Source organism: Nematostella vectensis, chromosome 11 (genome assembly GCF_932526225.1).
Source record: "Nematostella vectensis chromosome 11, jaNemVect1.1, whole genome shotgun sequence".
In the NCBI taxonomy this organism is placed as follows: Eukaryota; Metazoa; Cnidaria; class Anthozoa; order Actiniaria; family Edwardsiidae; genus Nematostella; species Nematostella vectensis.
In genome coordinates, this window is record NC_064044.1 from 14,172,144 (window position 1) to 14,193,494 (window position 21,351).

Sequence of the window (21,351 nt, forward strand, 5' to 3'; positions counted from 1 at the left end):
GTCCCCTTATGATCTTTATGATTCAGTAAGTGTCAGGATGGCCGAGCGGTCTAAGGCGCCAGACTCAAGGTTCAATTCCTTCTCGTCATGAATGGGAGAGTGTTCTGGTCTCCGGATGGAGGCGTGGGTTCGAATCACACTTCTGACACTATTTTTGTATTTTCTTTTGGCTTCTCTTTTACTCCAACGCTATCTATCCTTATGTGCCATCACGATCTGTCTGTTTTATCAAGTGTGAGGATGGCGGAGTGGTCTAAGGCGTCAGACGCAAGTCTCAATTCCTTCTCATGATGCATGGTATAGTGTTCTAGTTACCTAAAGAAGGCGTTGGTTCGAATCCCACTTCTGAAACTAATTTTGTATTTTCTTTTGGCTACTCTTCTGACCATACGCTATCTTTTATCATTTGCCGTTATGACCTTCATGATTTAGAAAGTGTCAGGATGGCCGAGCGATCTAAGGCGCCAGACTCAAGGTTCAATTCCTTCTCGTCATGAATGGGAGAGTGTTCTGGTCTCCTAATAGAGGCGTGGGTTCTAATCCCACATCTGACACTATTTTTGGATTTTCTTTGGGCTACTCTTTCATCCCATACGCTATCTTTCATCATGTTCCCTTATGATCTTCATGATTCAGAAAGTGTCAGGATGGCCGAGCGGTCTAAGGCGCCAGACTCAAGGTTCAATTCCTTCTCGTCATGAATGGGAGAGTGTTCTGGTCTCCGGATGGAGGCGTGGGTTCGAATCCCACTTCTGACACTAGTTTTGTATTTTCTTTTGGCTTCTCTTTTACTCCAACGCTATCTATCCTTATGTGCCATCACGATCTGTCTGTTTTATCAAGTGTGAGGATGGCGGAGTGGTCTAAGGCGTCAGACGCAAGTCTCAATTCCTTCTCATGATGCATGGTATAGTGTTCTAGTCACCGAAAGAAGGCGTTGGTTCGAATCCCACTTCTGAAACTAATTTTGTATTTTCTTTTGGCTACCCTTTTACTCAAACGGTATCTTTGATCATGTACCAATATGATCTTTATCATTAATCAAGTGTCAGGATGGCCGAGCGGTCTAAGGCGCCAGACTCAAGGTTCAATTCCTTCTCATGATGCATGGTAGAGTGTTCTGGTCTTCGATTGGAGGCGTGGGTTTGAATTCCACTTCTGGCACTATTTTTGTATTTTCATTGGGCTACTCTTTCAACCCATACGCTATCTTTCATCATTTGCCCTTTTGATCTTTATGATTCAGTAAGTGTCAGGATGGCCGAGCGGTCAAAGGCGCCAGACTCAAGGTTTAATTCCTTCTCATAATACATGGGAGAGTGTTCTGGTCTCCGATTGGAGGCGTGGGTTCGAATCCCACTTCTGACACTATTTTTGTATTTTCATTGGGCTACTCTTTCAACCCATACGCTATCTTTCATCATGTGCCCTTATGATCTTTATGATTCAGTAAGTGTCAGGATGGACGAGCGGTCAAAGGCTCCAGACTCAAGGTTTAATTCCTTCTCATAATACATGGGAGAGTGTTCTGGTCTCCGAATGGAGGCGTGGGTTCGAATCCCACTTCTGACACTATTTTTGTATTTTCATTGGGCTACTCTTCTAACCATATGCTATCTTTTATCATTTGCCGTTACGAGCTTCATGATTCAGAAAGTGTCAGGATGGCCAAGCGGTCTAACGCCCCAGACTCAAGGTTCAATTCCTTTTCATGATGCATGGGAGAGTGTTCTGGTCTCCGAATGGAGGCGTGGGTTCGAATCCCACTTCTGACACTATTTTTGTATTTTCATTGGGCTACTCTTTCAACCCATACGCTATCTATCCTTATGTGCCATTACGATCTGTAAGTTTCATCAAGTGTCAAATTGGCCGAGCGGTCTAAGGCGCCAGACTCATGGTTCAATTCCTTTTCAAGATGCATGGGAGAGTTTTCTGTTCTCCGAATGGAGGGGTGGGTACGAATCCCACTTCTGACACTATTTTTGTATTTTCTTTGTGCTACTCTTTTAACCCACACGCTTTCTTTTATCATGTAGCATTATGAGCTTTATTATTACTCAAGTGTCAGGATGGCCGAGCGGTCTAAGGCGACAGACTCAAGGTTCAATTCCTTTTCAAGATGCATGGGAGAGTGTTCTGGTCTCCGAATGGAGGCGTGGGTTCGAATCTCAATTCTGACACTATTTTTGTATTTTCTTTGTGCTACTCTTTTAACCCACACGCTATCTTTTATCATGTAGCATTATGAGCTTTATTATTACTCAAGTGTCAGGATGGCCGAGCGGTCTAAGGCGCCAGACTCAAGGTTCAATTCCTTCTCGTCATGAATGGGAGAGTGTTCTGGTCTCCGGATGGAGGCGTGGGTTCGAATCCCACTTCTGACACTATCTTTGTATTTTCTATTGGCTTCTCTTTTACTCCAACGCTATCTATCCTTATGTGCCATCACGATCTGTCTGTTTTATCAAGTGTGAGGATGGCGGAGTGCTCTAAGGCGTCAGACTCAAGTCTCAATTCCTTCTCATGATGCATGGTATAGTGTTCTAGTCACCGAAAGAAGGCGTTGGTTCGAATCCCACTTCTGAAACTAATTTTGTATTTTCTTTTGGCTACTCTTTTACTCAAACGGTATCTTTGATCATGTACCATTATGATCTTTATCATTAATCAAGTGTCAGGATGGCCGAGCGGTCTAAGGCGCAAGACTCAAGGTTCAATTCCTTCTCTCGATGCATGGTAGAGTGTACTGGTCTCCGATTGGAGGCGTGGGTTCGAATCCCACTTCTGACACTATTTTTGTATTTTTATTGGGCTACTCTTTCAACCCATACGTTATCTTTCATCATGTGCCCTTATGATCTGTATGATTCAGTAAGTGTCAGGATGGCCGAGCGGTCAAAGGCGCCAGACTCAAGGTTTAATTCCTTCTCATAATACATGGGAGAGTGTTCTGGTCTCCGAATGGAGGCGTGGGTTCGAATCCCACTTCTGACACTATTTTTGTATTTTCATTGGGCTACTCTTCTAACCATACGCTATCTTTTATCATGTGCCCTTATGACCTTCATGATTCAGAAAGTGTCAGGATGGCCGAGCGGTCTAAGGCGTCAGTCTCAAGGTTCAATTCCTTCTTATGATTCATTGAAGAGTGTTCTGGTCTCCGAATTGAGGCGTGGGTTCGAATCCCACTTCTGGCACTAATTTTGTATTTTCGTTTGGCTACTCTTTTACTTATACGGTATCTTTGATCATGTACCATTATGATCATTATGATTAATCAAGTGTCAGGATTGCCGAGCGGTCTAAGGCGCCAGACTCAAGGTTCAATTCCTTCTCATGATGCATGGTAGAGTGTTCTGGTCTTCGATTTGAGGCGTGGGTTCGAATTCCACTTCTGACACTATTTTTGTATTTTCATTGGGCTACTCTTTCAACCCATACGCCATCTTTCATCATTTGCCCTTTTGATCTTTATGATTCAGTAAGTGTCAGGATGGCCGAGCGGTCAAAGGCGCCAGACTCAAGGTCTAATTCCTTTTCATAATACATGGGAGAGTGTTCTGGTCTCCTATTGGAGGCGTGGGTTCGAATCCCACTTCTGACACTATTTTTGTATTTTCATTGGGCTACTCTTTCAACCCATACGCTATCTTTCATCATGTGCCCTTATGATCTTTATGATTCAGTAAGTGTCAGGATGGCCGAGCGGTCAAAGGCGCCAGACTCAAGGTTCAATTCCTTTTCATGATGCATGGGAGAGTGTTCTGGTCTCCGAATGGAAGCGTGGGTTCGAATTCCACTTCTGACACTATTTTTGTATTTTTCTTTGGGCTACTCTTTCAAACCATACGCTATCTATCCTTATGTGCCATTACGATCTGTAAGTTTCATCAAGTGTCAGGTTGGCCGAGCGGTCTAAGGCGCCAGACTCATGGTTCAATTCCTTTTCAAGATGCATGGGAGAGTGTTCTGGTCTCCGAATGGAGGGGTGGGTACGAATCCCACTTCTGACACTATTTTTGTATTTTCTTTGTGCTACTCTTTTAACCCACACGCTTTCTTTTATCATGTAGCATTATGAGCTTTATTATTACTCAAGTGTCAGGATGGCCGAGCGGTCTAAGGCGACAGACTCAAGGTTCAATTCCTTTTCAAGATGCATGGGAGAGTGTTCTGGTCTCCGAATGGAGGCGTGGGTTCTAATCTCAATTCTGACACTATTTTTGTATCTTCTTTGTGCTACTCTTTTAACCCACACGCTATCTTTTATCATGTAGCATTATGAGCTTTATTATAACTCAAGTGTCAGGATGGCCGAGCGGTCTAAGGCGCCAGACTCAAGGTTCAATTCCTTCTCGTCATGAATGGGAGAGTGTTCTGGTCTCCGGATGGAGGCGTGGGTTCGAATCCCACTTCTGACACTATCTTTGTATTTTCTTTTGGCTTCTCTTTTACTCCAACGCTATCTATCCTTATGTGCCATCACGATCTGTCTGTTTTATCACGTGTGAGGATGGCGGAGTGGTCTAAGGCGTCAGACTCAAGTCTCAATTCCTTCTCATGATGCATGGTATAGTGTTCTAGTCACCGAAAGAAGGCGTTGGTTCGAATCCCACTTCTGAAACTAATTTTGTATTTTCTTTTGGCTACTCTTTTACTCAAACGGTATCTTTGATCATGTACCATTATGATCTTTATCATTAATCAAGTGTCAGGATGGCCGAGCGATCTAAGGCGCCAGACTCAAGGTTCAATTCCTTCTCATGATGCATGGTAGAGTGTTCTGGTCTCCGATTGGAGGCGTGGGTTCGAATCCCACTTCTGACACTATTTTTGTATTTTCATTGGGCTACTCTTTCAACCCATACGTTATCTTTCATCATGTCCCCTTATGATCTTTATGATTCAGTAAGTGTCAGGATGGCCGAGCGGTCTAAGGCGCCAGACTCAAGGTTCAATTCCTTCTCGTCATGAATGGGAGAGTGTTCTGGTCTCCGGATGGAGGCGTGGGTTCGAATCACACTTCTGACACTATTTTTGTATTTTCTTTTGGCTTCTCTTTTACTCCAACGCTATCTATCCTTATGTGCCATCACGATCTGTCTGTTTTATCAGGTTCAATTCGTTCTCAAGATGCATGGGAGAGTGTTCTGGTCTCCGAATAGAGGCGTGGGTTCGAATCCCGTGGGTTCGAATCCCACTTCTGACACTATTTTTGTATTTTCATTGGGCTACTCTTTCAGCCCATACGCTATCTATCCTTATGTGCGATTACGATATGTAAGTTTCATCAAGTGTCAGGTTGGCCGAGCGGTCTAAGGCGCCAGACTCATGGTTCAATTCCTTTTCAAGATGCATGGGAGAGTGTTCTGGTCTCCGAATAGAGGCGTGGGTTCGAATCCCACATCTGACACTATTTTTGGATTTTCTTTGGGCTACTCTTTCATCCCATACGCTATCTTTCATCATGTCCCCTTATGATCTTTATGATTCAGTAAGTGTCAGGATGGCCGAGCGGTCAAAGGCGCCAGACTCAAGGTTTAATTCCTTCTTATAATACATGGGAGAGTGTTCTGGTCTCCGAATGGAGGCGTGGGTTCGAATCCCACTTCTGACACTATTTTTGTATTTTCATTGGGCTACTCTTCTAACCCATACGCTATCTTTCATCATGTGCAGTTATGACCTTCATGATTCAGAAAGTGTCAGGATGGCCGAGCGGTCTAAGGCGCCAGTCTCAAGGTTCAATTCCTTCTCATGATTCATTGAAGAGTGTTCTAGTCTCCGAATTGAGGCGTGGGTTCGAATCCCACTTCTGACACTATTTTTGTATTTTCATTGGGCTACTCTTTCAACCAATACGCTATCTTTTATCATGTAGCATTATGAGCTTTATTATTACTCAAGTGTCAGGATGGCCGAGCGGTCTAAGGCGCCAGACTCAAGGTTCAATGCCTTTTCGTCATGAAAGGGAGAGTGTTCTGGTCTCCGAATAGAGGCGTGGGTTCGAATCCCACACCTGACACTATTTTTGAATTTTCTTTGGGCTACTCTTTCAACCTATACGCTATCTTTCATCTTGTGCCCTTATGATCTTCATGATTGAGAAAGTGTCAGGATGGCCGAGCGGTCTAAGGCGCCAGACTCAAGGTTCAATTCCTTCTCTTCATGAATGGGAGAGTGTTCTGGTCTCCGGATGGAGGCGTGGGTTCGAATCCCACTTCTGACACTATTTTTGTATTTTCTTTTGGCTTCTCTTTTACTCCAACGCTATCTATCCTTATGTGCCATCACGATCTGTCTGTTTTATCAAGTTTGAGGATGGCGGACTGGTCTAAGGCGCCAGACTCAAGTCTCAATTGCTTCTCATGATGTATGGTATAGTGTTCTAGTCTCCAAAAGAAGGCGTTGATTCGAATCCCACTTCTGACACTAATTTTGTATTTTCTTTTGGCTACTCTTTTACTCAAATGGTATCTTTGATCATGTACCATTATGATCTTTATGATTAATTAAGTGTCAGGATGGCCGAGCAGTCTAAGGCGCCAGACTCAAGGTTCAATTACTTCTCATGATGCATGGTAGAGTGTTCTGGTCTCCGAATGGAGGCGTGGGTTCGAATCCCACTTCTGACACTATTTTTGTATTTTCATTGGGCTACTCTTCTAACCCATACGCTATCTTTCATCATGTGCCTTTATGACCTTCATGATTCAGAAAGTGTCAGGATGGCCGAGCGGTCTAAGGCGCCAGTCTCAAGTCTCAATTCCTTCTCATGATGTATGGTATAGTGTTCTAGTCTCCAAAAGAAGGCGTTGATTCGAATCCCACTTCTGACACTAATTTTGTATTTTCTTTTGGCTACTCTTTTACTCAAATGGTATCTTTGATCATGTACCATTATGATCTTTATGATTAATCAAGTGTCAGGATGGCCGAGCAGTCTAAGGCGCCAGACTCAAGGTTCAATTCCTTCTCATGATGCATTGTAAAGTGTTCTGGTCTCCGAATGGAGGCGTGGGTTCGAATCCCACTTCTGACACTATTTTTGTATTTTCATTGGGCTACTCTTCTAACCCATACGCTATCTTTCATCATGTGCCTTTATGACCTTCATGATTCAGAAAGTGTCAGGATGGCCGAGCGGTCTAAGGCGCCAGTCTCAAGGTTCAATTCCTTCTCATGATTCATTGAAGAATGTTCTGGTCTCCGAATTGAGGCGTTGGTTCGAATCCCACTTCTGAAACTATTTTTGTATTTTCCTTTGTCTACTCTTTTACTCAAACGCTATTTATCCTTATGTGCCATCACGATCTGTCTGTTTAATCAAGTGTGAGGATAGCGGAGTGGTCTAAAGGGCCAGACTCAAGGCTCAATTTCATCTCATGAAGCATGGTAGAGTATTCTAGTCTCCGAATGGAGTCGTTGGTTCGAATCCCACTTCTGACACCAATTTTGTATTTTCGTTTGGCTACTCTTTTACTTATACGGTATCTTTGATCATGTACCATTATGATCATTATGATTAATCAAGTGTCAGGATGGCCGAGCGGTCTAAGGCGCCAGACTAAAGGTTCAATTCCTTCTCATGATGCATGGTAGAGTGTTCTGGTCTTCGATTGGAGGCGTGGGTTCGAATTCCACTTCTGGCACTATTTTTGTATTTTCATTGGGCTACTCTTTCAACCCATACGCTATCTTTCATTATTTGCCCTTTTGATCTTTATGATTCAGTAAGTGTCAGGATGGCCGAGCGGTCAAAGGCGCCAGACTCAAGGTTTAATTCCTTCTCATAATACATGGGAGAGTGTTCTGGTCTCCGATTGGAGGCGTGGGTTCGAATCCCACTTCTGACACTATTTTTGTATTTTCATTGGGCTACTCTTTCAACCCATACGCTATCTTTCATCATGTGCCCTTATGATCTTTATGATTCAGTAAGTGTCAGGATGGACGAGCGGTCAAAGGCTCCAGACTCAAGGTTTAATTCCTTTAATAATACATGGAAGAGTGTTCTGGTCTCCGAATGGAGGCGTGGGTTCGAATCCCACTTCTGACACTATTTTTCTATTTTCATTGGGCTACTCTTCTAACCATACGCTATCTTTTATCATTTGCCGTTATGACCTTCATGATTAAGAAAGTGTCAGGATGGCCGAGCGGTCTAACGCCCCAGACTCAAGGTTCAATTCCTTTTCATGATGCATGGGAGAGTGTTCTGGTCTCCGAATGGAGGCGTGGGTTCGAATCCCACTTCTGACACTATTTTTGTATTTTCATTGGGCTACTCTTTCAACCCATACGCTATCTATCCTTATGTGCCATTACGATCTGTAAGTTTCATCAAGTGTCAGGTTGGCCGAGCGGTCTAAGGCGCCAGACTCATGGTTCAATTCCTTTTCAAGATGCATGGGAGAGTGTTCTGGTCTCCGAATGGAGGCGTGGGTTCGAATCCCACTTCTGACACTATTTTTGTATTTTCATTGGGCTACTCTTTCAGCCCATACGCTATCTATCCTTATGTGCGATTACGATCTGTAAGTTTCATCAAGTGTCAGGTTGGCCGAGCGGTCTAAGGCGCCAGACTCATGGTTCAATTCCTTTTCAAGATGCATGGGAGAGTGTTCTGGTCTCCGAATAGAGGCGTGGGTTCGAATCCCACATCTGACACTATTTTTGGATTTTCTTTGGGCTACTCTTTCATCCCATACGCTATCTTTCATCATGTGTCCTTATGATCTTCATGATTCAGAAAGTGTCAGGATGGCCGAGCGGTCTAAGGCGCCAGACTCAAGGTTCAATTCCTTCTCGTCATGAATGGGAGAGTGTTCTGGTCTCCGGATGGAGGCGTGGGTTCGAATCCCACTTCTGAAACTATTTTTGTATTTTCCTTTGTCTACTCTTTTACTCAAACGCTATTTATCCTTATGTGCCATCACGATCTGTCTGTTTAATCAAGTGTGAGGATAGCGGAGTGGTCTAAAGGGCCAGACTCAAGGCTCAATTTCATCTCATGAAGCATGGTAGAGTATTCTAGTCTCCGAATGGAGTCGTTGGTTCGAATCCCACTTCTGACACCAATTTTGTATTTTCGTTTGGCTACTCTTTTACTTATACGGTATCTTTGATCATGTACCATTATGATCATTATGATTAATCAAGTGTCAGGATGGCCGAGCGGTCTAAGGCGCCAGACTAAAGGTTCAATTCCTTCTCATGATGCATGGTAGAGTGTTCTGGTCTTCGATTGGAGGCGTGGGTTCGAATTCCACTTCTGGCACTATTTTTGTATTTTCATTGGGCTACTCTTTCAACCCATACGCTATCTTTCATTATTTGCCCTTTTGATCTTTATGATTCAGTAAGTGTCAGGATGGCCGAGCGGTCAAAGGCGCCAGACTCAAGGTTTAATTCCTTCTCATAATACATGGGAGAGTGTTCTGGTCTCCGATTGGAGGCGTGGGTTCGAATCCCACTTCTGACACTATTTTTGTATTTTCATTGGGCTACTCTTTCAACCCATACGCTATCTTTCATCATGTGCCCTTATGATCTTTATGATTCAGTAAGTGTCAGGATGGACGAGCGGTCAAAGGCTCCAGACTCAAGGTTTAATTCCTTTAATAATACATGGAAGAGTGTTCTGGTCTCCGAATGGAGGCGTGGGTTCGAATCCCACTTCTGACACTATTTTTCTATTTTCATTGGGCTACTCTTCTAACCATACGCTATCTTTTATCATTTGCCGTTATGACCTTCATGATTAAGAAAGTGTCAGGATGGCCGAGCGGTCTAACGCCCCAGACTCAAGGTTCAATTCCTTTTCATGATGCATGGGAGAGTGTTCTGGTCTCCGAATGGAGGCGTGGGTTCGAATCCCACTTCTGACACTATTTTTGTATTTTCATTGGGCTACTCTTTCAACCCATACGCTATCTATCCTTATGTGCCATTACGATCTGTAAGTTTCATCAAGTGTCAGGTTGGCCGAGCGGTCTAAGGCGCCAGACTCATGGTTCAATTCCTTTTCAAGATGCATGGGAGAGTGTTCTGGTCTCCGAATGGAGGCGTGGGTTCGAATCCCACTTCTGACACTATTTTTGTATTTTCATTGGGCTACTCTTTCAGCCCATACGCTATCTATCCTTATGTGCGATTACGATCTGTAAGTTTCATCAAGTGTCAGGTTGGCCGAGCGGTCTAAGGCGCCAGACTCATGGTTCAATTCCTTTTCAAGATGCATGGGAGAGTGTTCTGGTCTCCGAATAGAGGCGTGGGTTCGAATCCCACATCTGACACTATTTTTGGATTTTCTTTGGGCTACTCTTTCATCCCATACGCTATCTTTCATCATGTGTCCTTATGATCTTCATGATTCAGAAAGTGTCAGGATGGCCGAGCGGTCTAAGGCGCCAGACTCAAGGTTCAATTCCTTCTCGTCATGAATGGGAGAGTGTTCTGGTCTCCGGATGGAGGCGTGGGTTCGAATCCCACTTCTGACACTATGTTTGTATTTTCTTTTGGCTTCTCTTTTACTCCAACGCTATCTATCCTTATGTGCCATCACGATCTGTCTGTTTTATCAAGTGTGAGGATGGCGGAGTGGTCTAAGGCGTCAGACTCAAGTCTCAATTCCTTCTCATGATGCATGGTATAGTGTTCTAGTCACCGAAAGAAGGCGTTGGTTCGAATCCCACTTCTGAAACTAATTTTGTATTTTCTTTTGGCTACTCTTTTACTCAAACGGTATCTTTGATCATGTACCATTATGATCTTTATCATTAATCAGTGTCAGGATGGCCGAGCGGTCTAAGGCGCCAGACTCAAGGTTCAATTCCTTCTCATGATGCATGGTAGAGTGTTCTGGTCTCCGATTGGAGGCGTGGAATCGAATCCCACTTCTGACACTATTTTTGTATTTTCATTTTGCTACTCGTTCAACCCATACGTTATCTTTCATCATGTGCCCTTATGATCCTTATGATTCAGTAAGTGTCAGGATGGCCGAGCGGTCAAAGGCGCCAGACTCAAGGTTTAATTCCTTCTCATAATACATGGGAGAGTGTTCTGGTCTTCGAATGGAGGCGTGGGTTCGAATCCCACTTCTGACACTATTTTTGTATTTTCATTGGGCTACTCTTCTAACCATACGCTATCTTTTATCATTTGCCGTTATGACCTTCATGATTCAGAAAGTGTCAGGATGGCCGAGCGATCTAAGGCGCCAGACTCAAGGTTCAATTCCTTCTCGTCATGAATTGGAGAGTGTTCTGGTCTCCGAATAGAGGCGTGGGTTCGAATCCCACATCTGACACTATTTTTGGATTTTCTTTGGGCTACTCTTTCATCCCATACGCTATCTTTCATCATGTTCCCTTATGATCTTCATGATTCAGAAAGTGTCAGGATGGCCGAGCGGTCTAAGGCGCCAGACTCAAGGTTCAATTCCTTCTTGTCATGAATGGGAGAGTGTTCTGGTCTCCGTATGAAGGCGTGGGTTCGAATCCCACTTCTGACACTATTTTTGTATTTTCTTTTGGCTTCTCTTTTACTCCAACGCTATCTATCCTTATGTGCCATCACGATCTGTCTGTTTAATCAAGTGTGAGGATAGCGGAGTGGTCTAAAGGGCCAGACTCAAGGCTCAATTCCATCTCATGAAGCATGGTAGAGTATTCTAGTCTCCGAATGGAGTCGTTGGTTCGAATCCCACTTCTGACACTAATTTTGTATTTTCGTTTGGCTACTCTTTTACTTATACGGTATCTTTGATCATGTACCATTATGATCATTATGATTAATCAAGTGTCAGGATGGCCGAGCGGTCTAAGGCGCCAGACTCAAGGTTCAATACCTTCTCATGATGCATGGTAGAGCGTTCTGGTCTTCGATTGGAGGCGTGGGTTCGAATTCCACTTCTGACACTATTTTTGTATTTTCATTGGGCTACTCTTTCAACCCATACGCTATCTTTCATCATTTGCCCTCATGATCTTTATGATTCAGTAAGTGTCAGGATGGCCGAACGGTCAAAGGCGCCAGACTCAAGGTTTAATTCCTTCTCATAATACATGGGAGAGTGTTCTGGTCTCCGAATGGAGGCGTGGGTTCGAATCCCACTTCTGACACTATTTTTCTATGTTCATTGGGCTACTCTTCTAACCATACGCTATCTTTTATCATTTGCCGTTATGACCTTCATGATTAAGAAAGTGTCAGGATGGCCGAGCGGTCTAACGCCCAAGACTCAAGGTTCAATTCCTTTTCATGATGCATGGGAGAGTGTTCTGGTCTCCGAATGGAGGCGTGGGTTCGAATCCCACTTCTGACACTATTTTTGTATTTTCATTGGGCTACTCTTTCAACCCATACGCTATCTATCCTTATGTGCCATTACGATCTGTAAGTTTCATCAAGTGTCAGGTTGGCCGAGCGGTCTAAGGCGCCAGACTCATGGTTCAATTCCTTTTCAAGATGCATGGGAGAGTGTTCTGGTCTCCGAATGGAGGCGTGGGTTCGAATCCCACTTCTGACACTATTTTTGTATTTTCATTGGGCTACTCTTTCAACCCATACGCTATCTATCCTTATGTGCTATTACGATCTGTAAGTTTCATCAAGTGTCAGGTTGGCCGAGCGATCTAAGGCGCCAGACTCATGGTTCAATTCCTTTTCAAGATGCATGGGAGAGTGTTCTGGTCTCCGAATGGAGGCGTGGGTTCGAATCTCAATTCTGACACTATTTTTGTATTTTCTTTGTGCTACTCTTTTAACCCACACGCTATCTTTTATCATGTAGCATTATGAGCTTTATTATTACTCAAGTGTCAGGATGGCCGAGCGGTCTAAGGCGACAGACTCAAGGTTCAATTCCTTCTCGTCATGAATGGGAGAGTGTTCTGGTCTCCGAATAGAGGCGTGGGTTCGAATCCCACTTCTGACACTATTTTTGTATTTTCTTTTGGCTTCTCTTTTACTCCAACGCTATCTATCCTTATGTGCCATCACGATCTGTCTGTTTAATCAAGTGTGAGGATAGCGGAGTGGTCTAAAGGGCCAGACTCAAGGCTCAATTCCATCTCATGAAGCATGGTAGAGTATTCTAGTCTCCGAATGGAGTCGTTGGTTCGAATCCCACTTCTGACACTAATTTTGTATTTTCGTTTGGCTACTCTTTTACTTATACGGTATCTTTGATCATGTACCATTATGATCATTATGATTAATCAAGTGTCAGGATGGCCGAGCGGTCTAAGGCGCCAGACTCAAGGTTTAATTCCTTCTCATAATACATGGGAGAGTGTTCTGGTCTCCGAATGGAGGCTTGGGTTCGAATCCCACTTCTGACACTATTTTTCTATTTTCATTGGGCTACTCTTCTAACCATACGCTATCTTTTATCATTTGCCGTTATGACCTTCATGATTAAGAAAGTGTCAGGATGGCCGAGCGGTCTAACGCCCCAGACTAAGGTTCAATTCCATCTCATGAAGCATGGTAGAGTATTCTAGTCTCCGAATGGAGTTGTTGGTTCAAATCCCACTTCTGACACTAATTTTGTATTTTCGTTTGGCTAGTCTTTTACTTATACGGTATCTTTGATCATGTACCATTATGACCATTATGATTAATCAAGTGTCAGGATGGCCGAGCGGTCTAAGGCGCCAGACTCATGGTTCAATTCCTTTTCAAGATGCATGGGAGAGTGTTCTGGTCTCCGAATGGAGGCGTGGGTTCGAATCCCACTTCTGACACTATTTTTGTATTTTCATTGGGCTACTCTTTCAGCCCATACGCTATCTATCCTTATGTGCGATTACGATCTGTAAGTTTCATCAAGTGTCAGGTTGGGCGAGCGGTCTAAGGCGCCAGACTCATGGTTCAATTCCTTTTCAAGATGCATGGGAGAGTGTTCTGGTCTCCTAATGGAGGCGTGTTTTCGAATCTCAATTCTGACACTATTTTTGTATTTTCTTTGTGCTACTCTTTTAACCCACACGCTATCTTTTATCATGTAGCATTATGAGCTTTATTATTACTCAAGTGTCAGGATGGCCGAGCGGTCTAAGGCGACAGACTCAAGGTTAAATTCCTTCTCGTCGTGTATGGGAGAGTGTTCTGGTCTCTGAATAGAGGCGTGGGTTCGAATCACACATCTGACACTATTTTTGTATTTTCTTTTGGCTTCTCTTTTACTCCAACGCTATCTATCCTTATGTGCCATCACGATCTGTCTGTTTTGTCAAGTGTGAGGATGGCGGAGTGGTCTAAGGCGTCAGACTCAAGTCTCAATTCCTTCTCATGATGCATGGTATAGTGTTCTAGTCACCGAAAGAAGGCGATGGTTCGAATCCCACTTCTGAAACTAATTTTGTATTTTCTTTTGGCTACTCTTTTACTCAAACGGTATCTTTGATCATGTACCATTATGATCTTTATCATTAATCAGTGTCAGGATGGCCGAGCGGTCTAAGGCGCAAGACTAAAGGTTCAATACCTTCTCATGATGCATGGTAGAGCGTTCTGGTCTTCGATTGGAGGCGTGGGTTCGAATTCCACTTCTGACGCTATTTTTGTATTTTTATTGGGCTACTCTTTCAACCCATACGCTATCTTTCATCATTTGCCCTTATGATCTTTATGATTCAGTAAGTGTCAGGATGGCCGAACGGTCAAAGGCGCCAGACTCAAGGTTTAATTCCTTTAATAATACATGGGAGAGTGTTCTGGTCTCCGAATGGAGGCGTGGGTTCGAATCCCACTTCTGACACTATTTTTCTATTTTCATTGGGCTACTCTTCTAACCATACGCTATCTTTTATCATTTGCCGTTATGACCTTCATGATTAAGAAAGTGTCAGGATGGCCGAGCGGTCTAAGGCGCCAGACTCATGGTTCAATTCCTTTTCAAGATGCATAGGATAGTGTTCTGGTCTCCGAATGGAGGCGTGGGTTCGAATCCCACTTCTGACACTATTTTTGTACTTTCATTGGGCTACTCTTTCAGCCCATACGCTATCTATCCTTATGTGCGATTACGATCTGTAAGTTTCATCAAGTGTCAGGTTGGCCGAGCGGTCTAAGGCGCCAGACTCATGGTTCAATTCCTTTTCAAGATGCATGGGAGAGTGTTCTGGTCTCCGAATGGAGGCGTGGGTTCGAATCCCACATCTGACACTATTTTTGGATTTTCTTTGGGCTACTCTTTCATCCCATACGCTATCTTTCATCATGTGTCCTTATGATCTTCATGATTCAGAAAGTGTCAGGATGGCCGAGCGGTCTAAGGCGCCAGACTCAAGGTTCAATTCCTTCTCGTCATGAATGGGAGAGTGTTCTGGTCTCCGGATGGAGGCGTGGGTTCGAATCCCATATCTGACACTATGTTTGTATTTTCTTTTGGCTTCTCTTTTACTCCAACGCTATCAATCCTTATGTGCCATCACGATCTGTCTGTTTTATCAAGTGTGAGGATGGCGGAGTGGTCTAAGGCGTCAGACTCAAGTCTCAATTCCTTCTCATGATGCATGGTATAGTGTTCTAGTCACCGAAAGAAGGCGTTGGTTCGAATCCCACTTCTGAAACTAATTTTGTATTTTCTTTTGGCTACTCTTTTACTCAAACGGTATCTTTGATCATGTACCATTATGATCTTTATCATTAATCAGTGTCAGTATGGCCGAGCGGTCTAAGGCGCCAGACTCAAGGTTCAATTCCTTTTCATGATGCATGGTAGAGTGTTCTGGTCTCCGATTGGAGGCGTGGGTTCGAATCCCACTTCTGACACTATTTTTGTATTTTCATTGGGCTACTCGTTCAACCCATACGTTATCTTTCATCATGTGCCCTTATGATCTTTATGATTCAGTAAGTGTCAGGATGGCCGAGCGGTCAAAGGCGCTAGACTCAAGGTTTAATTCCTTCTCATAATACATGGTAGAGTGTTCTGGTCTTCGAATGGAGGCGTGGGTTCGAATCCCACTTCTGACACTATTTTTGTATTTTCATTGGGCTACTCTTCTAACCATACGCTATCTTTTATCATTTGCCGTTATGACCTTCATGATTTAGAAAGTGTCAGGATGGCCGAGCGATCTAAGGCGCCAGACTCAAGGTTCAATTCCTTCTCGTCATGAATGGGAGAGTGTTCTGGTCTCCTAATAGAGGCGTGGGTTCTAATCCCACATCTGACACTATTTTTGGATTTTCTTTGGGCTACTCTTTCATCCCATACGCTATCTTTCATCATGTTCCCTTATGATCTTCATGATTCAGAAAGTGTCAGGATGGCCGAGCGGTCTAAGGCGCCAGACTCAAGGTTCAATTCCTTCTCGTCATGAATGGGAGAGTGTTCTGGTCTCCGGATGGAGGCGTGGGTTCGAATCCCACTTCTGACACTAGTTTTGTATTTTCTTTTGGCTTCTCTTTTACTCCAACGCTATCTATCCTTATGTGCCATCACGATCTGTCTGTTTTATCAAGTGTGAGGATGGCGGAGTGGTCTAAGGCGTCAGACGCAAGTCTCAATTCCTTCTCATGATGCATGGTATAGTGTTCTAGTCACCGAAAGAAGGCGTTGGTTCGAATCCCACTTCTGAAACTAATTTTGTATTTTCTTTTGGCTACTCTTTTACTCAAATGGTATCTTTGATCATGTACCATTATGATCTTTATCATTAATCAAGTGTCAGGATGGCCGAGCGGTCAAAGGCGCCAGACTCAAGGTTCAATTCCTTCTCATGATGCATGGTAGAGTGTTCTGGTCTCCGATTTGAGGCGTGGGTTCGAATCCCACTTCTGACACTATTTTTGTATTTTCATTTGGCTACTCTTTCAACCCATACGTTATCTTTCATCATGTGCCCTTATGATCTTTATGATTCAGTAAGTGTCAGGATGGCCGAGCGGTCAAAGGCGCCAGACTCAAGGTTTAATTCCTTCTCATAATACATGGGAGAGTGTTCTGGTCTCCGAATGGAGGCGTGGGTTCGAATCCCACTTCTGACACTATTTTTCTATTTTCATTGGGCTACTCTTCTAACCATACGCTATCTTTTATCATTTGCCGTTATGACCTTCATGATTCAGAAAGTGTCAGGATGGCCGAGCGGTCTAACGCCCCAGACTCAAGGTTTAATTCCTTTTCATGATGCATGGGAGAGTGTTCTGGTCTCCGATTTGAGGCGTGTGTTCGAATCCCACTTCTGACACTATTTTTGTATTTTCATTGGGCTACTCTTTCAACCCATACGTTATCTTTCATCATGTGCCCTTATGATCCTTATGATTCAGTAAGTGTCAGGATGGCCGAGCGGTCAAAGGCGCCAGACTCAAGGTTTAATTCCTTCTCATAATACATGGGAGAGTGTTCTGGTCTTCGAATGGAGGCGTGGGTTCGAATCCCACTTCTGACACTATTTTTGTATTTTCATTGGGCTACTCTTCTAACCATACGCTATCTTTTATCATTTGCCGTTATGACCTTCATGATTCAGAAAGTGTCAGGATGGCCGAGCGATCTAATGCGCCAGACTCAAGGTTCAATTCCTTCTCGTCATGAATTGGAGAGTGTTCTGGTCTCCGAATAGAGGCGTGGGTTCGAATCCCACATCTGACACTATTTTTGGATTTTCTTTGGGCTACTCTTTCATCCCATACGCTATCTTTCATCATGTTCCCTTATGATCTTCATGATTCAGAAAGTGTCAGGATGGCCGAGCGGTCTAAGGCGCCAGACTCAAGGTTCAATTCCTTCTCGTCATGAATGGGAGAGTGTTCTGGTCTCCGTATGAAGGCGTGGGTTCGAATCCCACTTCTGACACTATTTTTGTATTTTCTTTTGGCTTCTCTTTTACTCCAACGCTATCTATCCTTATGTGCCATCACGATCTGTCTGTTTAATCAAGTGTGAGGATAGCGGAGTGGTCTAAAGGGCCAGACTCAAGGCTCAATTCCATCTCATGAAGCATGGTAGAGTATTCTAGTCTCCGAATGGGGTCGTTGGTTCGAATCCCACTTCTGACACTAATTTTGTATTTTCGTTTGGCTACTCTTTTACTTATACGGTATCTTTGATCATGTACCATTATGATCATTATGATTAATCAAGTGTCAGGATGGCCGAGCGGTCTAAGGCGCCAGACTCAAGGTTCAATACCTTCTCATGATGCATGGTAGAGCGTTCTGGTCTTCGATTGGAGGCGTGGGTTCGAATTCCACTTCTGACACTATTTTTGTATTTTCATTGGGCTACTCTTTCAACCCATACGCTATTTTTCATCATTTGCCCTGATGATCTTTATGATTCAGTAAGTTTCAGGATGGCCGAACGGTCAAAGGCGCCAGACTCAAGGTTTAATTCCTTCTCATAATACATGGGAGAGTGTTCTGGTCTCCGAATGGAGGCGTGGGTTCGAATCCCACTTCTGACACTATTTTTCTATGTTCATTGGGCTACTCTTCTAACCATACGCTATCTTTTATCATTTGCCGTTATGACCTTCATGATTAAGAAAGTGTCAGGATGGCCGAGCGGTCTAACGCCCAAGACTCAAGGTTCAATTCCTTTTCATGATGCATGAGAGAGTGTTCTGGTCTCCGAATGGAGGCGTGGGTTCGAATCCCACTTCTGACACTATTTTTGTATTTTCATTGGGCTACTCTTTCAACCCATACGCTATCTATCCTTGTGTGCCATTACGATCTGTAAGTTTCATCAAGTGTCAGGTTGGCCGAGCGGTCTAAGGCGCCAGACTCATGGTTCAATTCCTTTTCAAGATGCATGGGAGAGTGTTCTGGTCTCCGAATGGAGGCGTGGGTTCGAATCCCACTTCTGACACTATTTTTGTATTTTCATTGGGCTACTCTTTCAACCCATACGCTATCTATCCTTATGTGCTATTACGATCTGTAAGTTTCATCAAGTGTCAGGTTGGCCGAGCGATCTAAGGCGCCAGACTCATGGTTCAATTCCTTTTCAAGATGCATGGGAGAGTGTTCTGGTCTCCGAATGGAGGCGTGGGTTCGAATTCCACTTCTGACACTATTTTTGTATTTTCATTGGGCTACTCTTTCAACCCATTCGCTATCTTTCATCATTTGCCCTTATGATCTTTATGATTCAGTAAGTGTCAGGATGGCCGAACGGTCAAAGGCGCCAGACTCAAGGTTTAATTCCTTCTCATAATACATGGGAGAGTGTTCTGGTCTCCGAATGGAGGCTTGGGTTCGAATCCCACTTCTGACACTATTTTTCTATTTTCATTGGGCTACTCTTCTAACCATACGCTATCTTTTATCATTTGCCGTTATGACCTTCATGATTAAGAAAGTGTCAGGATGGCCGAGCGGTCTAACGCCCCAGACTCAAGGTTCAATTCCATCTCATGAAGCATGGTAGAGTATTCTAGTCTCCGAATGGAGTTGTTGGTTCAAATCCCACTTCTGACACTAATTTTGTATTTTCGTTTGGCTACTCTTTTTTTTATACGGTATCTTTGATCATGTACCATTATGATCATTATGATTAATCAAGTGTCAGGATGGCCGAGCGGTCTAAGGCGCCAGACTCATGGTTCAATTCCTTTTCAAGATGCATGGGAGAGTGTTCTGGTCTCCGAATAGAGGCGTGGGTTCGAATCCCACATCTGACACTATTTCTGGATTTTCTTTGGGCTACTCTTTCATCCCATACGCTAGCTTTTGTCATGTGTCCTTATGATCTTCATGATTCAGAAAGTGTCAGGATGGCCGAGCGGTCTAAGGCGCCAGACTCAAGGTTCAATTCCTTCTCGTCATGAATGGGAGAGTGTTCTGGTCTCCGGATGGAGGCGTGGGTTCGAATCACACATCTGACACTATTTTTGTATTTTCTTTTGGCTTCTCTTTTACTCCAACGCTATCTATCCTTATGTGCCATCACGATCTGTCTGTTTTATCAAGTGTGAGGATGGCGGAGTGGTCTAAGGCGTCAGACTCAAGTCTCAATTCCTTCTCATGATGCATGGTATAGTGTTCTTGTCACCGAAAGAAGGCGATGGTTCGAATCCCACTTCTGAAACTAATTTTGTATTTTCTTTTGGCTACTCTTTTACTCAAACGGTATCTTTGATCATGTACCATTATGATCTTTATCATTAATCAGTGTCAGGATGGCCGAGCGGTCTAAGGCGCCAGACTCAAGGTTCAATTCCTTCTCATGATGCATGGTAGAGTGTTCTGGTCTCCGATTGGAGGCGTGGGTTCGAATCCCACTTCTGACACTATTTTTGTATTTTCATTGGGCTACTCTTTCAACCCATACGTTATCTTTCATCATGTGCCCTTATTATCTTTATGATTCAGTAAGTGTCAGGATGGCCGAGCGATCTAAGGCGCCAGACTCATGGTTCAATTCCTTTTCAAGATGCATGGGAGAGTGTTCTGGTCTCCGAATGGAGGCGTGGGTTCGAATCTCAATTCTGACACTATTTTTGTATTTTCTTTGTACTACTCTTTTAACCCACACGCTATCTTTTATCATGTAGCATTATGAGCTTTATTATTACTCAAGTGTCAGGATGGCCGAGCGGTCTAAGGCGACAGACTCAAGGTTCAATTCCTTCTCGTCATGAATGGGAGAGTGTTCTGGTCTCCGAATAGAGGCGTGGGTTCGAATCCCACTTCTGACACTATTTTTGTATTTTCTTTTGGCTTCTCTTTTACTCCAACGCTATCTATCCTTATGTGCCATCACGATCTGTCTGTTTAATCAAGTGTGAGGATAGCGGAGTGGTCTAAAGGGCCAGACTCAAGGCTCAATTCCATCTCATGAAGCATGGTAGAGTATTCTAGTCTCCGAATGGAGTCGTTGGTTCGAATCCCACTTCTGACACTAATTTTGTATTTTCGTTTGGCTACTCTTTTACTTATACGGTATCTTTGATCATGTACCATTATGATCATTATGATTAATCAAGTGTCAGGATGGCCGAGCGGTCTAAGGCGCCAGAGGCAAGGTTCAATACCTTCTCATGATGCATGGTAGAGCGTTCTGGTCTTCGATTGGAGGCGTGGGTTCGAATTCCACTTCTGACACTATTTTTGTATTTTCATTGGGCTACTCTTTCAACCCATTCGCTATCTTTCATCATTTGCCCTTATGATCTTTATGATTCAGTAAGTGTCAGGATGGCCGAACGGTCAAAGGCGCCAGACTCAAGGTTTAATTCCTTCTCATAATACATGGGAGAGTGTTCTGGTCTCCGAATGGAGGCTTGGGTTCGAATCCCACTTCTGACACTATTTTTCTATTTTCATTGGGCTACTCTTCTAACCATACGCTATCTTTTATCATTTGCCGTTATGACC

At 43.7% G+C, this 21,351-nt stretch overlaps 53 non-coding genes across 53 annotated transcripts; all 53 read left to right on the plus strand.

The window, feature by feature from the left end:
• The first annotated feature begins 31 nt into the window (after window positions 1–31).
• Window positions 32–148, plus strand: Trnal-caa. The gene is made up of 2 exons: window positions 32–69; window positions 103–148. It is a non-coding gene; the product is annotated as a tRNA-Leu (tRNA).
• A 493-nt stretch (window positions 149–641) lies between these two features.
• Trnal-caa lies at window positions 642–758 on the plus strand. The gene is made up of 2 exons: window positions 642–679; window positions 713–758. It is a non-coding gene; the product is annotated as a tRNA-Leu (tRNA).
• A 493-nt stretch (window positions 759–1,251) lies between these two features.
• Window positions 1,252–1,368, plus strand: Trnal-caa. The gene is made up of 2 exons: window positions 1,252–1,289; window positions 1,323–1,368. It is a non-coding gene; the product is annotated as a tRNA-Leu (tRNA).
• An 87-nt stretch (window positions 1,369–1,455) lies between these two features.
• On the plus strand, window positions 1,456–1,572 carry Trnal-caa. Its single transcript has 2 exons — window positions 1,456–1,493; window positions 1,527–1,572. It is a non-coding gene; the product is annotated as a tRNA-Leu (tRNA).
• Window positions 1,573–2,270: 698 nt separating this feature from the next.
• On the plus strand, window positions 2,271–2,387 carry Trnal-caa. Its single transcript has 2 exons — window positions 2,271–2,308; window positions 2,342–2,387. It is a non-coding gene; the product is annotated as a tRNA-Leu (tRNA).
• Window positions 2,388–2,880: 493 nt separating this feature from the next.
• On the plus strand, window positions 2,881–2,997 carry Trnal-caa. Its single transcript has 2 exons — window positions 2,881–2,918; window positions 2,952–2,997. It is a non-coding gene; the product is annotated as a tRNA-Leu (tRNA).
• Window positions 2,998–3,083: 86 nt separating this feature from the next.
• On the plus strand, window positions 3,084–3,200 carry Trnal-caa. Its single transcript has 2 exons — window positions 3,084–3,121; window positions 3,167–3,200. It is a non-coding gene; the product is annotated as a tRNA-Leu (tRNA).
• A 290-nt stretch (window positions 3,201–3,490) lies between these two features.
• Window positions 3,491–3,607, plus strand: Trnal-caa. Its single transcript has 2 exons — window positions 3,491–3,528; window positions 3,562–3,607. It is a non-coding gene; the product is annotated as a tRNA-Leu (tRNA).
• Window positions 3,608–3,694: 87 nt separating this feature from the next.
• On the plus strand, window positions 3,695–3,811 carry Trnal-caa. Its single transcript has 2 exons — window positions 3,695–3,732; window positions 3,766–3,811. It is a non-coding gene; the product is annotated as a tRNA-Leu (tRNA).
• Window positions 3,812–4,307: 496 nt separating this feature from the next.
• Trnal-caa lies at window positions 4,308–4,424 on the plus strand. The gene is made up of 2 exons: window positions 4,308–4,345; window positions 4,379–4,424. It is a non-coding gene; the product is annotated as a tRNA-Leu (tRNA).
• Window positions 4,425–4,713: 289 nt separating this feature from the next.
• Window positions 4,714–4,830, plus strand: Trnal-caa. Its single transcript has 2 exons — window positions 4,714–4,751; window positions 4,785–4,830. It is a non-coding gene; the product is annotated as a tRNA-Leu (tRNA).
• An 87-nt stretch (window positions 4,831–4,917) lies between these two features.
• Trnal-caa lies at window positions 4,918–5,034 on the plus strand. The gene is made up of 2 exons: window positions 4,918–4,955; window positions 4,989–5,034. It is a non-coding gene; the product is annotated as a tRNA-Leu (tRNA).
• A 469-nt stretch (window positions 5,035–5,503) lies between these two features.
• On the plus strand, window positions 5,504–5,620 carry Trnal-caa. Its single transcript has 2 exons — window positions 5,504–5,541; window positions 5,575–5,620. It is a non-coding gene; the product is annotated as a tRNA-Leu (tRNA).
• An 87-nt stretch (window positions 5,621–5,707) lies between these two features.
• Window positions 5,708–5,824, plus strand: Trnal-caa. The gene is made up of 2 exons: window positions 5,708–5,745; window positions 5,791–5,824. It is a non-coding gene; the product is annotated as a tRNA-Leu (tRNA).
• Window positions 5,825–5,911: 87 nt separating this feature from the next.
• Trnal-caa lies at window positions 5,912–6,028 on the plus strand. The gene is made up of 2 exons: window positions 5,912–5,949; window positions 5,983–6,028. It is a non-coding gene; the product is annotated as a tRNA-Leu (tRNA).
• Window positions 6,029–6,115: 87 nt separating this feature from the next.
• Trnal-caa lies at window positions 6,116–6,232 on the plus strand. The gene is made up of 2 exons: window positions 6,116–6,153; window positions 6,187–6,232. It is a non-coding gene; the product is annotated as a tRNA-Leu (tRNA).
• Window positions 6,233–6,521: 289 nt separating this feature from the next.
• Window positions 6,522–6,638, plus strand: Trnal-caa. The gene is made up of 2 exons: window positions 6,522–6,559; window positions 6,593–6,638. It is a non-coding gene; the product is annotated as a tRNA-Leu (tRNA).
• Window positions 6,639–6,928: 290 nt separating this feature from the next.
• On the plus strand, window positions 6,929–7,045 carry Trnal-caa. Its single transcript has 2 exons — window positions 6,929–6,966; window positions 7,000–7,045. It is a non-coding gene; the product is annotated as a tRNA-Leu (tRNA).
• A 493-nt stretch (window positions 7,046–7,538) lies between these two features.
• On the plus strand, window positions 7,539–7,655 carry Trnaf-aaa. The gene is made up of 2 exons: window positions 7,539–7,576; window positions 7,610–7,655. It is a non-coding gene; the product is annotated as a tRNA-Phe (tRNA).
• An 87-nt stretch (window positions 7,656–7,742) lies between these two features.
• Trnal-caa lies at window positions 7,743–7,859 on the plus strand. The gene is made up of 2 exons: window positions 7,743–7,780; window positions 7,814–7,859. It is a non-coding gene; the product is annotated as a tRNA-Leu (tRNA).
• An 87-nt stretch (window positions 7,860–7,946) lies between these two features.
• Trnal-caa lies at window positions 7,947–8,062 on the plus strand. The gene is made up of 2 exons: window positions 7,947–7,984; window positions 8,017–8,062. It is a non-coding gene; the product is annotated as a tRNA-Leu (tRNA).
• An 86-nt stretch (window positions 8,063–8,148) lies between these two features.
• On the plus strand, window positions 8,149–8,265 carry Trnal-caa. Its single transcript has 2 exons — window positions 8,149–8,186; window positions 8,220–8,265. It is a non-coding gene; the product is annotated as a tRNA-Leu (tRNA).
• A 495-nt stretch (window positions 8,266–8,760) lies between these two features.
• Trnal-caa lies at window positions 8,761–8,877 on the plus strand. The gene is made up of 2 exons: window positions 8,761–8,798; window positions 8,832–8,877. It is a non-coding gene; the product is annotated as a tRNA-Leu (tRNA).
• Window positions 8,878–9,166: 289 nt separating this feature from the next.
• Window positions 9,167–9,283, plus strand: Trnaf-aaa. Its single transcript has 2 exons — window positions 9,167–9,204; window positions 9,238–9,283. It is a non-coding gene; the product is annotated as a tRNA-Phe (tRNA).
• Window positions 9,284–9,370: 87 nt separating this feature from the next.
• On the plus strand, window positions 9,371–9,487 carry Trnal-caa. The gene is made up of 2 exons: window positions 9,371–9,408; window positions 9,442–9,487. It is a non-coding gene; the product is annotated as a tRNA-Leu (tRNA).
• An 87-nt stretch (window positions 9,488–9,574) lies between these two features.
• Window positions 9,575–9,690, plus strand: Trnal-caa. Its single transcript has 2 exons — window positions 9,575–9,612; window positions 9,645–9,690. It is a non-coding gene; the product is annotated as a tRNA-Leu (tRNA).
• An 86-nt stretch (window positions 9,691–9,776) lies between these two features.
• Window positions 9,777–9,893, plus strand: Trnal-caa. Its single transcript has 2 exons — window positions 9,777–9,814; window positions 9,848–9,893. It is a non-coding gene; the product is annotated as a tRNA-Leu (tRNA).
• Window positions 9,894–10,388: 495 nt separating this feature from the next.
• Trnal-caa lies at window positions 10,389–10,505 on the plus strand. The gene is made up of 2 exons: window positions 10,389–10,426; window positions 10,460–10,505. It is a non-coding gene; the product is annotated as a tRNA-Leu (tRNA).
• A 288-nt stretch (window positions 10,506–10,793) lies between these two features.
• Window positions 10,794–10,910, plus strand: Trnal-caa. Its single transcript has 2 exons — window positions 10,794–10,831; window positions 10,865–10,910. It is a non-coding gene; the product is annotated as a tRNA-Leu (tRNA).
• Window positions 10,911–10,997: 87 nt separating this feature from the next.
• Trnal-caa lies at window positions 10,998–11,114 on the plus strand. Its single transcript has 2 exons — window positions 10,998–11,035; window positions 11,069–11,114. It is a non-coding gene; the product is annotated as a tRNA-Leu (tRNA).
• A 290-nt stretch (window positions 11,115–11,404) lies between these two features.
• Trnal-caa lies at window positions 11,405–11,521 on the plus strand. Its single transcript has 2 exons — window positions 11,405–11,442; window positions 11,476–11,521. It is a non-coding gene; the product is annotated as a tRNA-Leu (tRNA).
• A 289-nt stretch (window positions 11,522–11,810) lies between these two features.
• Trnal-caa lies at window positions 11,811–11,927 on the plus strand. Its single transcript has 2 exons — window positions 11,811–11,848; window positions 11,882–11,927. It is a non-coding gene; the product is annotated as a tRNA-Leu (tRNA).
• An 87-nt stretch (window positions 11,928–12,014) lies between these two features.
• Window positions 12,015–12,131, plus strand: Trnal-caa. Its single transcript has 2 exons — window positions 12,015–12,052; window positions 12,086–12,131. It is a non-coding gene; the product is annotated as a tRNA-Leu (tRNA).
• Window positions 12,132–12,829: 698 nt separating this feature from the next.
• Trnal-caa lies at window positions 12,830–12,946 on the plus strand. The gene is made up of 2 exons: window positions 12,830–12,867; window positions 12,901–12,946. It is a non-coding gene; the product is annotated as a tRNA-Leu (tRNA).
• A 289-nt stretch (window positions 12,947–13,235) lies between these two features.
• Window positions 13,236–13,352, plus strand: Trnal-caa. Its single transcript has 2 exons — window positions 13,236–13,273; window positions 13,307–13,352. It is a non-coding gene; the product is annotated as a tRNA-Leu (tRNA).
• Window positions 13,353–13,640: 288 nt separating this feature from the next.
• On the plus strand, window positions 13,641–13,757 carry Trnam-cau. The gene is made up of 2 exons: window positions 13,641–13,678; window positions 13,712–13,757. It is a non-coding gene; the product is annotated as a tRNA-Met (tRNA).
• Window positions 13,758–14,657: 900 nt separating this feature from the next.
• On the plus strand, window positions 14,658–14,773 carry Trnal-caa. The gene is made up of 2 exons: window positions 14,658–14,695; window positions 14,728–14,773. It is a non-coding gene; the product is annotated as a tRNA-Leu (tRNA).
• Window positions 14,774–14,859: 86 nt separating this feature from the next.
• Window positions 14,860–14,976, plus strand: Trnam-cau. Its single transcript has 2 exons — window positions 14,860–14,897; window positions 14,931–14,976. It is a non-coding gene; the product is annotated as a tRNA-Met (tRNA).
• An 87-nt stretch (window positions 14,977–15,063) lies between these two features.
• On the plus strand, window positions 15,064–15,180 carry Trnam-cau. The gene is made up of 2 exons: window positions 15,064–15,101; window positions 15,135–15,180. It is a non-coding gene; the product is annotated as a tRNA-Met (tRNA).
• An 87-nt stretch (window positions 15,181–15,267) lies between these two features.
• Window positions 15,268–15,384, plus strand: Trnal-caa. The gene is made up of 2 exons: window positions 15,268–15,305; window positions 15,339–15,384. It is a non-coding gene; the product is annotated as a tRNA-Leu (tRNA).
• A 288-nt stretch (window positions 15,385–15,672) lies between these two features.
• Window positions 15,673–15,789, plus strand: Trnal-caa. The gene is made up of 2 exons: window positions 15,673–15,710; window positions 15,744–15,789. It is a non-coding gene; the product is annotated as a tRNA-Leu (tRNA).
• Window positions 15,790–15,876: 87 nt separating this feature from the next.
• Window positions 15,877–15,993, plus strand: Trnal-caa. The gene is made up of 2 exons: window positions 15,877–15,914; window positions 15,948–15,993. It is a non-coding gene; the product is annotated as a tRNA-Leu (tRNA).
• A 290-nt stretch (window positions 15,994–16,283) lies between these two features.
• Trnal-caa lies at window positions 16,284–16,400 on the plus strand. The gene is made up of 2 exons: window positions 16,284–16,321; window positions 16,355–16,400. It is a non-coding gene; the product is annotated as a tRNA-Leu (tRNA).
• A 289-nt stretch (window positions 16,401–16,689) lies between these two features.
• On the plus strand, window positions 16,690–16,806 carry Trnal-caa. Its single transcript has 2 exons — window positions 16,690–16,727; window positions 16,761–16,806. It is a non-coding gene; the product is annotated as a tRNA-Leu (tRNA).
• Window positions 16,807–16,893: 87 nt separating this feature from the next.
• On the plus strand, window positions 16,894–17,010 carry Trnal-caa. Its single transcript has 2 exons — window positions 16,894–16,931; window positions 16,965–17,010. It is a non-coding gene; the product is annotated as a tRNA-Leu (tRNA).
• A 290-nt stretch (window positions 17,011–17,300) lies between these two features.
• Window positions 17,301–17,417, plus strand: Trnal-caa. Its single transcript has 2 exons — window positions 17,301–17,338; window positions 17,372–17,417. It is a non-coding gene; the product is annotated as a tRNA-Leu (tRNA).
• Window positions 17,418–17,707: 290 nt separating this feature from the next.
• Trnal-caa lies at window positions 17,708–17,824 on the plus strand. The gene is made up of 2 exons: window positions 17,708–17,745; window positions 17,779–17,824. It is a non-coding gene; the product is annotated as a tRNA-Leu (tRNA).
• Window positions 17,825–18,113: 289 nt separating this feature from the next.
• Trnal-caa lies at window positions 18,114–18,230 on the plus strand. Its single transcript has 2 exons — window positions 18,114–18,151; window positions 18,185–18,230. It is a non-coding gene; the product is annotated as a tRNA-Leu (tRNA).
• Window positions 18,231–18,317: 87 nt separating this feature from the next.
• On the plus strand, window positions 18,318–18,434 carry Trnal-caa. The gene is made up of 2 exons: window positions 18,318–18,355; window positions 18,389–18,434. It is a non-coding gene; the product is annotated as a tRNA-Leu (tRNA).
• A 698-nt stretch (window positions 18,435–19,132) lies between these two features.
• Trnal-caa lies at window positions 19,133–19,249 on the plus strand. The gene is made up of 2 exons: window positions 19,133–19,170; window positions 19,204–19,249. It is a non-coding gene; the product is annotated as a tRNA-Leu (tRNA).
• Window positions 19,250–20,147: 898 nt separating this feature from the next.
• Window positions 20,148–20,264, plus strand: Trnal-caa. The gene is made up of 2 exons: window positions 20,148–20,185; window positions 20,219–20,264. It is a non-coding gene; the product is annotated as a tRNA-Leu (tRNA).
• Window positions 20,265–20,555: 291 nt separating this feature from the next.
• On the plus strand, window positions 20,556–20,672 carry Trnal-caa. Its single transcript has 2 exons — window positions 20,556–20,593; window positions 20,627–20,672. It is a non-coding gene; the product is annotated as a tRNA-Leu (tRNA).
• Window positions 20,673–21,165: 493 nt separating this feature from the next.
• On the plus strand, window positions 21,166–21,282 carry Trnal-caa. The gene is made up of 2 exons: window positions 21,166–21,203; window positions 21,237–21,282. It is a non-coding gene; the product is annotated as a tRNA-Leu (tRNA).
• Window positions 21,283–21,351: the final 69 nt, after the last annotated feature.